The sequence below is a fragment of the Triticum aestivum genome, chromosome 4A, assembly GCF_018294505.1.
Source record: "Triticum aestivum cultivar Chinese Spring chromosome 4A, IWGSC CS RefSeq v2.1, whole genome shotgun sequence".
NCBI lineage: Eukaryota > Viridiplantae > Streptophyta > Magnoliopsida > Poales > Poaceae > Triticum > Triticum aestivum.
In genome coordinates this window covers 563,646,626-563,658,083 of record NC_057803.1, presented here as the reverse complement: position 1 = coordinate 563,658,083, position 11,458 = coordinate 563,646,626, and the positions used below count along the sequence as shown (strand labels likewise).

The 11,458-nt window shown below is 44.1% G+C and overlaps 1 pseudogene; it reads right to left on the bottom strand.

The window, feature by feature from the left end:
* Nucleotides 1–624: 624 nt before the first annotated feature.
* LOC123083915 (vacuolar-sorting receptor 1-like) lies at nt 625–10,003 on the bottom strand (annotated as a pseudogene).
* Nucleotides 10,004–11,458: the final 1,455 nt, after the last annotated feature.

Genomic DNA, 11,458 nt, shown 5'->3' with positions numbered 1-11,458 from the left:
AAGGTGGGGTCTGGGGAGGGATTATAGGAACCTAGTCTTACCCCTGCAAAGTGCAATGCAGAGAGGCTGGTTCGAACCCAGGACCTCTTGGCACAAGTGGGGAGGACTTCACCACTGCGCCAGGCCTGCCCTCGAACAACTAGATACAAATGATCTAATAAATCCTCTTATATAGTTCAATTGAAATGGCTATTTGAATTCATCCATTTGAGAACCATGGTACCATAAGAAAGGTGATGAAAAATACTTACTAAATAAGAAGAATATGTATGGGTATTACGGATCTTGATCGGCTGCCAATCTTGATACATGGGAGCTGGACATTAAAGAAGAGTAGAAATGGTTAAGCAGAGTAGGAAAAGATGACCAAAGATAGCACTGCACAATATTTAAAAGCTGAAGCTTTGCACTAATACTTAACCTCAGGATTTTCTATGTTGTGACCAATCAAAATTGTTCTACAAAGCCTGTTAGTGCTATTGTGTGTTAACTCCATCACTGTAATACCTCTAGTACTAGTGTACTACCGTTTGATACAAAAGGGTATGCCCCATTAACTTAACTGCGTGTTTCCCCTGTTCTTTTCTATAAAAGGAACTATGGACAGGAAGATGGGCAGATTGTCTAGGTACCTATGTTTGCCACAGAGAAATGAGTATCTTCTGCACATTACTTCAAAAGAACAAACAAAAGCTATCAAAAGATAAATATAGAAAATTATTAGTGTACCTTCGCAGTCGTTGTAACCATCACCAATGTACTTCACACCTTGCAAAACTGGACATTCACAAACTGTTCCAGTGGAGGTGTCCTACATGTGCACAAAACAACATACATGAAGCTACACAGAACAAATATTTAGCACATGAAGTAACGTAATCTGGAGAAAATAGAACAGTAGAACATGTACCTTGCACGCAGTCACGTTAGCAGCCGTATCTTGCCAACAACCGCCATTGTTGTCCAAGCATTGATTGGTTTGTATGTCTTCTTCTTGATCGTTAGACAATTTACAATAAGCTTACATCAGTAGTTTATAAGAGGCGTCATATAGAATTTTGGATGATATGGTGTAGGTTAGAAATATATTACCTACTATTCTACGTCTATAAGCTTGTTGCCTTCTATACCATTGTACATATATTTGTGTAGTGTCTACAACATTATAGTAGTCCATCGTAGGCTGCTATCGTACACAATGCATTGTAGGAGTTTTTTCACAACCCTGGTCTCTACTAGTCCCTCTGTTCTCTAATATAAGACCTTTTAGATTTTTCTTGATTCATATGTATCTAGGCACATTTTAGTATATGTTCACTCATTTTAGTATGTATGTAGTCAATATTTTGAAATAGCTAAAAGGTCTTATATTAGGGAACGAAGGAGGTACTATTCATGCCATAATGCATGGAGTTAGTAGGGTACGATTTGGGAACTTAGCAGAAAAGAGACATATGTGTGTGATGACTGATGACCATCCTAGCCCCATGGGCTGCTGGTCCATAACACTACTGCTTACATACTGCCCCTTTTAGTTAATGTTTTATATTTCTCCATTATTCATGGTAAATATAGACAACTATGAAAAGTCATGGGAACCAACAAATCAAACCTTCATTTGAGCAAACAGATGGTTTATTATTTTCTTGGAAGCTGGTGCAGGGAGCTCTAAGAACTGTTCCTTTTTCAAGTTTCCCTAGGAAATAAAGATTCAGTAAGCAGTTAAGGCTCACCAGTCACCACACCTCATGTAGCTATTCCATTTTTTAAATTGGAGGGACAAACACCGACTTCTGTATTGTCTATTGTTGATTACAAGTGTTGGTAACATAGTAATATCACTATGAGAACCCTTGCCAATCTGTGCAAAATATAAGATGCTTCTGCATTTCAGAGGACTAACTTGCTAAAGGCAAAAACTAAGATAGTGCTCAACTAGTAACCTGTGTGTCTTGTTCAGCTTTTAGTGCAGGATTTTCCTCGTCCGCGGAAGGATCACCAACACATATGTCAACCTCTTTTTGATTAAGGCCTGCAAAATACATACACATTCACCACCACTTCAGTTTCAAACATAGAGCAGCTGGTGCAACATTACCATACCAAGTGATTCGATTACTCTGTCAGCACATCTTCTACTGTAGTTCATTTCCTTCACTGAGCACCTAATAGCAAAATGAGTCACATAGTCCCACCATAACCAAGGCTTCCCAGTCCTCTTTGCAACTTTGAACACACAAAGTTGATGTAATTTCTGAACCACTACATCGCTCCCATCATACCTATCTTGTTCCGGGTCTGGTGCACAATATCTCCCATAGTTGATACATTGGGACCTGCACCTTATGCTATTTTGGTAACTCTCTGGGCAATGCCAAGTAATGTAATGAGGAGTGAACTGTGTGTAGCCCTTTTCTCAAGTGTCTGGGCTACACCTTTAAATCTCTTCAGGAAATCAACCTGGCTATCATATTTTGGACCACATTCATCATTACTGTTTGTCCAGAGTTCATACTCAGCACGCTCATCAGGGTACAATCGGGACTTCCCCCAGTTGAAGTTTACATTAACCAAATCGCCATTATCAATTGCTTTCTTGAGATTGTTCCCAAGGCTTCTGGTTATAAGTGCTGAAGGAATGGTGATATCCTGTAAATCATTTGTTGCCTGTCTGCTTTCTGATTTGTCTGTTGTAAATAATGTTTGAATTATTTGATCAACAAGAAGAACTGCTGCTGCTCCTGCTTTCTGCCCATTCCTCACCTTGGTTGTGAAGTAACATTCTATTTAAAGCAACCATATTGTATTACTCCATCAGGTCATAAGTACATGTGGTATTATAAATAGATGTAGAAGTACTTTAAAAAGTATGCATATAGTTTTAAATACTTCAGTTTACATAGTTGAATCTAAAAATGTACATTAATAAAAGTATAAGTTTACTCTATTGAAACAGTACAATGCATTGAGACATTCTAGTTAGGATTATAGTTGCAATGTCCAAAACTATTACTTTTTCTTAAATGCAAAACTATTACCTGGTAACCATACACACTAATTATGGCAACGGTTTACGGATAACATGGCAACCATGATGACATAACCTAGCAACTAGCGACGGAGAATAAAATTTGTTGAAACATGACAACATGAGATCTTATTTGAAGCCCATGTCGAGTCGAACTCACCGGTGAAGACTAATCAGATTAACAGTTTGTGAGATAAATCATCTTGAAAATTCAGATTTAGCAATTATTGCAATGAAGTCAGCATGTGTCTGTAGATTTTTCCACTTAGTTAATAGAGGTGTACGTAGATATGTACATTGAGTCAAGAAAAAAATCAAGACCACATCAGCCCTCCTTCATCTTTTTCTTTGTTATACCTTGCAGCATAGTCCCTTCGTTTTAAAATAAGTGTCTCAACCTTAGTACAACTTTGTACTAGAGTTAATATGGACGCGAATTTTTGGGACATGCGGCCATGCGATGCCGTAATCCTATGCGTCCGCGCGCACATCGCAATTGCTACTTATTATAGCCCCATTCATAATACCTGACACGTTAATCACCATTGCTCGTGAATACATCATGCTATACGCCCCGCTAGTGAGCCAGAAGGCATTTATGTTCGTAGGAATACATGCTTGTTTATGAGCAGCCCACGTCATAGTGGAGGCGATGGCATAACTGCTCTTGACGTTGGGTAGACATCATTAAGCACACACGCTCGCTGGTGGCTCGTACTGTAGATCTTCTCCAAGCCCTGTCATGTGGAGAAACAAAGGAAGAAGAGATGCTTCTACAGAAACGGAGTTCAACGGGTCTTTGCCTATGAGAGAATGTGCCCACCATCAACAAATTTGCAGATTTGTTGGATTAGGTTGATGTTGGCCAAGGAACAGACCTTGTGGATTCAGACGAGAAAAGCATGAGTGGATAGAAAATAGATACGTAGCCATTGATGATAAAGTTGGATGGGTTGGGAGCTAAGATTTGGTTGTCGTATCCCTTTTTTTTCTTTGCACAACTAGTTGGATTTTAGAAGTTTTCATTGCTTGCTGATTTCATGGAAAAGGAGAGCAGCGACGCCAGACGAGAGAACAAGTTGAAAGGGTAATCACACTAGAAACAACACTAGTAGTAGTACTAGTAATAGGATTTGCTGAGAGCCATGATGGGCTGCAGGGGAGCTGGGTGGAATTGATGGGTCTCTTAATTTGCCTCGCTATGGAGTTAAATGCATGTCGGCTGTCCAGTCCTGAGGCTAGTCAGGCTGGTTATAATGGGGAGTAACTTAAACTAGTGTCATATGCATGACACTAGCCTAAGTTACTATCTTCATAGTGCAAAGTAACATAGTACTAGTGTCATATATGGCCTCATTTAATAGCTTGTAGACTCATATTGTCTTGAAAAGCGCTATGTTACAGTAACATATTATGTTACTACTTCTCATTAACTACTTGCCACATAAGCAAAAAATTCTCGAGATGCGCTATGTTACTACCTAAGTTACTCCCACTATGACTAGCCTCATAGTGGGAGTACCTTAGGTAGTAACATAGCGCACTTCAAGAATTTTTTGCTTATGTGGCATATATTTAATAAGGAGAGAGATGTTTAGAGTAACATAATATGTTACTGTAACATAGCGCTTTCCGAGAAAGAATGAGTCTATAAACTAATAAATGAAGTCATCTATGACACTATTACCATGTTACTTTGCACTATGGAGATAGTAACTTAGACTAGTGTCATATGCATGACACTAGTATAAGTTACTCCCCACTATGACCAGCCTGATTGATTGACGTTGGGTGGGTGTGGTGCACACGTAGTAGCGCGTTATATTAATGCCGGCCCTGCTCCTTGGTGTGCTTTCATTTGTTTTGTAGGGTATCTCATGATTAAAGTTCGGGTAATCTTCATTACGACTTGCCATAATGCTGCATGCAGATATAATTATTGATAGGCTAGCCTGCTATCCCGGGTGAGCATGTAGCACGTTCTAGCAGCTACATGCAGTGCAAAGCACACCAAAAAAATGGAATATATATGAAACTAGAGCAGCCCCTTCGCAGAGCGGAGATAAGCTTTTCAGAGTTTGTGCATGAAGATCATGGCCATGCATGGCCAGCAGGTTCACGAACCCCAGGATGAAAATGTGCTTCAGCCAACAGCCATGTTTGATTCTCTTCAAGAAGTGAGGCGTGGCGATGGACCGATGCGTGGGAAGTACTGTATGTACTTGTTCTCCCATATTTAGAAACAACATCCTCCGTGCTGCAATCTGCAAACAAAAAGAAAATATTAGCTAGAAGATGGATGGAAAAGATATTGGAAAAGTTTACTCCATGCCAATCGCACTCTTAGAAATGCCTCCCTGGGACAGACTAGATCACGTGGCCTATGTTGCATTCGAGGCAATGAATGAGAAGGAGCGGAGGCAACAGGTTTGAGGTGTGTGTGTGATGCAGGTGGTGTAGAGCTACGCTGGAACGTGGATGAACACAAGCTTGTGAATTACAGCGAGACTGAGAAGAATGGAGAAGGAGCACATAAAAGAATGGCAGGAGTAACAAGCAAGCCAGAAGTTTAGCGAAACCGTGGGTATGTGGTGCAGCTAGACGTTGGGACTGACAAGTCATGAATGCGCGCCTCACTTCAATGCTTGAGCCTGCCTTGTGGGCAGAGCTGTCAGACGTAATACACGGGACATACCACTTGATATACGGGAGATGGAAAACGTTATACCGGCTCCATCGCATGAATCACGTGGGAACAAGCGGTGTGGATACCGACCTCGCGTGGCTGCATGTCCACTCATGATTTATCGAGTTAATATAAAGCTGAGACTTATTTTGGGACGTAGGGAGTATATTAGTTTTTTAACCGCAAAAAACATATATTTTGGGGCTGTTTGGTTTGAAACTAAGTTTGCCTAAGGTTGCTACACCTAAGGTTAGGCAAGTTTGATCAACTTAGATGGGTGTTTAGTTCAAGCCACACTAAGATCCCACATCACATACACTTAAAAAATGTGGCAAGGTTCTCTTAGGCTTGTCAACTTGTAGCTCTCATTTTGAAGAACTGCAAGTTTGACAACATTATATGACAAAGTGTGGCATTGCTAGGCCTAGAACCAAACATCCCCTAGTTTTCATTCGTAAAAAAGAAAACATATTTTATATAATTTTTCACTCCTAATTTAGGAACAGACAAACATAGTGCATATTTCTAGTGGTGAATAGTCTTTCAGAACCTTTGAACTGTCGACGACATAAGACGCTTCATTTTAAAGAAAATGTAAAGCAATTAGCAGGTGTTTTTTGGGACGGAGGGAGTATTTCGTAAGTACGGATATATTCCTGCAATTTTCTGGATACCATACAACATTATATAGCAAGTGCCAGTGCAGACGTGGATTTTTGAGACATGGTGCTACACGAGGATGAAATCTGGGTAGTCCATGCATGCTGCGAGATTAGCACTTAATATAGCGAATTAATAAATACCGAAATGATACAATGAGTTAATTTGATGAATACGCGTATGTGATAGGCATCTTAAATGGACTGGTGGTCTAGGCACTGGTTGGCATTTAAACATGTCTGACTCACCTGTTGTACGTCTTGAATGGCACTTAATAAGTGTGAGCCTGTCATTTTTGCTGTTGTTTGTTTTGCCTAAGCTCATTTTGTGTCCGTATAACAAGAGGAGATAGCTCCAGCGGAAACAGATGTTAACAGGTTAGCCTATCGAGACTCTACCTGATCCTTCTTTTGTTTATTTGATCAAGCTGTGCCCTATTCTGCTTCTTTTGTTTATTTGGTTACCGCTTGATCCTTCTTCATCTTGTGCTTCCTGGAACATTATGAGTAGTGAGTACTGTGTGGCTTATGCGTTTGCTTAGCTACCCTGCGCAAGTCTCATTGACGCTTATGTTTTGTTTCGATTATAAACTTGTTTTCTCCACACAAATGCAGCAATTAATACTTCCTGGGTGTCCTGATGGGCTGCAGGACAGTCATGGGTGGATTGATGGGGGTGCAGGCCGTTATTAATTTTCCTTTGTGATCAATTAAATGGCTGTTGGTAGTAGGATATTTATTCCCGTTTAAAAAAATCCATTTGGAGAATAATAATAAAGGAAACCATGGCACTTTCTGGAAATCCTGATCCTTGTTAGCTGCACATCGTTATCTTCTGCATGACAAGTGCATGCAAGAATTTGTCACTACGTGCAATTTCTGCTCGTTAGTTGGTATCTCGCTCCTCACATGCAAGACTGCAGTGTAGACCCACGGTCAACCTACCACCTGGAAGAACCAACAGGACAAGCTAGGTCGCAATGGCATCAAGCTTTCCCGACAGCCATTCACAATATTGGTGTTGGAGGGATCAATGAACTATTCTATCTCTATGTTTTTTTTCAAAAGAAGCTACATATCTTCATGGTTGGGTTCAGCTAGCTATGCAGACGAACAAAGTCGCGAGAATTAGAGTTGCGGGGTGGATAAAGAATGGTCTGCATGTTGCATTTGAAAGATGATGGGTGCCTTCACGTCGTGTCAGCCATTTACAATAAACGAATGGAGCCAGGCTGAAAAAGTTTCTGCTAGTCCCATCGTTTAAAAACTGACATGCTGTCATGCCAGAACCCAGTCCACATTGTGTGCTACCTCGCGGGTGGCCGTTGGGGCTAAGATGCTGGCCACGAGCAGAGTTCAATGCGTGTGTTGCGTCGCGGGGCACGGCTGCATGTGTCAGCTGGGAATACGCATCTATACCGTTTGCTATACGCAAATGGGATATCATTATACAACGAAAGTGTATTTAATTAGCACGAATCGTGCGGCAGCGTGCGGCGTGGATACCGACCGCGCGTGATGGCATGTCCACTCGCGATTATTCGGTGCCAGTGCTAGGTTTTAGAATTCTTGATGGGACAAATAGTATCACCTTGTCTAGGCCTAAGACATCTCCAAGGGCAATCCATAAATTTTTTCCAACATCTGTCCGTGGACATGGATACGGAAGGCCGCTATTCAACCGTAGCCGCATACATTTCATACTCTTTTTCAAGAAACCGGATGAACTTCATGTAAACACGACCGGATTTCATATAAACATGCATGATTTCATACAAACCGGACAAAAATGTTTATATTTCCGATATATTTTAACTAAAAAGATAAAACTATGTGCACATACGGTCGCACGGAGCTCCACTCACACGACACTAGTCTACAGCCGGCCACGATAGATCTCTTTGTCTTCCCGATGTCCGGAAGCCCGCTCATCGGACTGCCGGGAGCCCCAGAGGTATATGTTTAAGCGCAGAGGATGGCTTGCTTCCCCACCACTCATCAAAGTGGAACTGCCGGCTAATACTTCAACCAGAGGGGGGGGGGCTCCGTTTCAGTGGAGCCCAAGCGGGGGTCTATGATGGTCTACGCTGAAGAACCGAGCAAGTCACTAGCTGTGCAAGTCGGCAACACGCCGGCTGTGGCCTTCCCAAGACCCAAGCGGCGACGACCTCCAGTGTTCTACTTTCCCTCGATATTGACGGGCGCGGATGCACTGGCCACCGACTCATCGATCTTCGCGCAGCCGACTTCTTTCTCTGTTGGCAGGGCGTGGTTACGCAAGCGTTGACAACGGATGGCGCAGTCACATGCACAGGAGGCGCGGTACGACACGACGATGCCCGTGCCGCCGTGCTCCCCGTTGTGTCGGCCTGGAGCAACTCGCCACTCCTCTGCGAGCTGGCTTGGAGTGGCAAGGTGTTGAACTACGCGCCGGCTTAGGGCGGCAACTTGCTCCGTCGGGCTAGGCGAGGGAGGTGGAGCAGCAAGCTGCCTTGCTCATATCCGGCTAGCTCGGTTGGCCATCCAGCCGGCTTTTATGTAGGAGAACTGCTCTTCCAGCTCGCTGGATGCCATCGAAAGGGGGAGAAAATGGTGGAAGGAGGAGATGGGGAGCAACGGAATGATGCGATTCTTACCCGGCGTCTGGCCTCGTTTAAAGAGAGGGTGGACGGGAGGAGTTTACCCGACGTTGTGTTTAATGCCAGTCCACTCGTGAATGACGTGTGGCCGGAGTAGGTTTCCACGCGGGTTTATTGAAGGCGTTTGAATGTGGCGAGGAGGCGTGTTCAGCCGGGCGTGTGACGGACGACGCCCACGGCTGGCATGCCGCTTCAATGGTGGAGGGAGTGAGATGCCACGTTCGCCCTAAGCCGTCTTCAATGTGAAGCCGCATGCTCTACAGCGGCATGAATGCGAGCAGCCGGCGCCGGGCGGTAAGCACGCATGGGAGAGAGGAGGGGTTATGGGTGGACCAGGACGGTCAGAAACGGGGATGGCAGCGGTCCGGACTCCCACAAAGCCCCTCACATTTGTCTCCGCTTTGCGGGAACATCTGGACCGCATCACGGATCATGATAGTACGGTCTGAACGGATGCGGGAGGTTTGAAGGTCGGCGTTGGAGATGCCTTTAATATAAAAAATAGTATCACTTCGTCTGGGTTTATAATTTGGATACACATTTGTAGGTATTTAATTCTACTAATAAACCATGTGTAGTATGCCGCAAAAATCTAATGATATTTGTAGGCACAAATGCTCGCTAGTCAAATTGAAGACCTAAAAAACCCATGCCTAACATATAAATCCGGATAAAGGCAGTACCGTGAAATTAAGGATATCGGCGGTAGAGAATACGAAATTTATCATCAGATATAGGAGTATGAAAAGGAGGACAAATTCATTTCTTATGTACCTCCGGTGTCGACGAGCAAGATAACAGGAAGCGCGCCGGCTGGGCGAGAACGGAGAGAGATGCCAAAGTCATCGAAGTTCATGCAGGCCATCCTGTTGCGCCTTGGGTAGACGACCATGCCGGTCATGGAGCCAGCGTGCTGCGGGAAACCGAAGTCGGTACTGGCACAGCCGTATGTGCCCTCGAGCTCCGGCGGTGACATCACCCTCAGACGGCTGTTCCTCCGGGACACTTCGGACTGCCCATGGCAGGAGCCCAAGATCGCTGCCCAAATGACCAGTAGCCTCAGCATGTCGGCTGTGTTACTCAGATCACAGAGCTAGCGATGCAAGCTGCTTGCTCTTGTAACTAGGTTCAGGGGAGGGAGGGAGGGAGGAAGAAGAGGACAAGAGACACGGCGGGGGAAACAGAGGAAGAGAGCGGCCGGCCGGCAGTGAAATGTCGGGGATGACAGCGACGTACGTCTTGGGAATTTCCGGGCGTTTCTTCTTGCGGGGTGTGTTCATTAGCACAAGAATTTGGAGGAATGAGAGTGTTTGTGCGATAAGTAAATTGATTCCCAAATTCTAAAAAGTGCTGTCAAAAACACTAGCCCAATCCCGTTTTCCCCGTCGAGCAGAGGTGGCGAAGAAGCAGAGGAGCGCCGGCGACGATGCCCGAAAGGTCGAGGGGGAGGTGGCAGACCAGAGGAGCCTGGCAAGCCAGTCGGCGGTGGATATAGAGCAGCCGAGCTGCCGTCTCCTCTCTTCCCCCCTCTTTTTAGGATCTGGAGCTTGGATCAGCCAACCGCCCCGGTCCATCGGTGAAGGCCACCATGGAGCCCATGCTGGAGGGCGACCTATGTTGGAAATATGCCCTAGAGGCAATAATAAATTAGTTATTATTATATTATATTTCATTGTTCATGATAATCGTTTATTATCCATGCTAGAATTGTATTGATAGGAAACTCAGATACATGTGTGGATACATAGACAACACCATGTCCCTAGTAAGCCTCTAGTTGACTAGCTCGTTGATCAATAGATGGTTACGGTTTCTTGACCATGGACATTGGATGTCGTTGATAATGGGATCACATCATTAGGAGAATGATGTGATGGACAAGACCCAATCCTAAGCCTAGCACAACGATCGTGTAGTTCGTATGCTAAAGCTTTTCTAATGTCAAGTATCATTTCCTTAGACCATGAGATTGTGCAACTCCCGGATACCGTAGGAATGCTTTGGGTGTACCAAACATCACAACATAACTGGGTGGCTATAAAGGTTCACTACAGGTATCTCCGAAAGTGTCTGTTGGGTTGGCACAAATCGAGACTGGGATTTGTCACTCCGTGTAAACGGAGAGGTATCTCTGGGCCCACTCGGTAGGACATCATCATAATGTGCATAATGTGATCAAGGAGTTGATCACGGGATGATGTGTTACGGAACGAGTAAAGAGACTTGCCGATAACGAGATTGAACAAGGTATCGGGGTACCGACGATCGAATCTCGGGCAAGTATCATACCCATGGACAAAGGGAATTGTATACGGGATTGATTGAATCCTTGACATCGTGGTTCATCCAATGAGATCATCGTGAAGCATGTGGGAGCCAACATGGGTATCCAGATCCCGCTATTGGTTATTTACCGGAGAGTTGTCTCGGGCATGTCTGCATGACT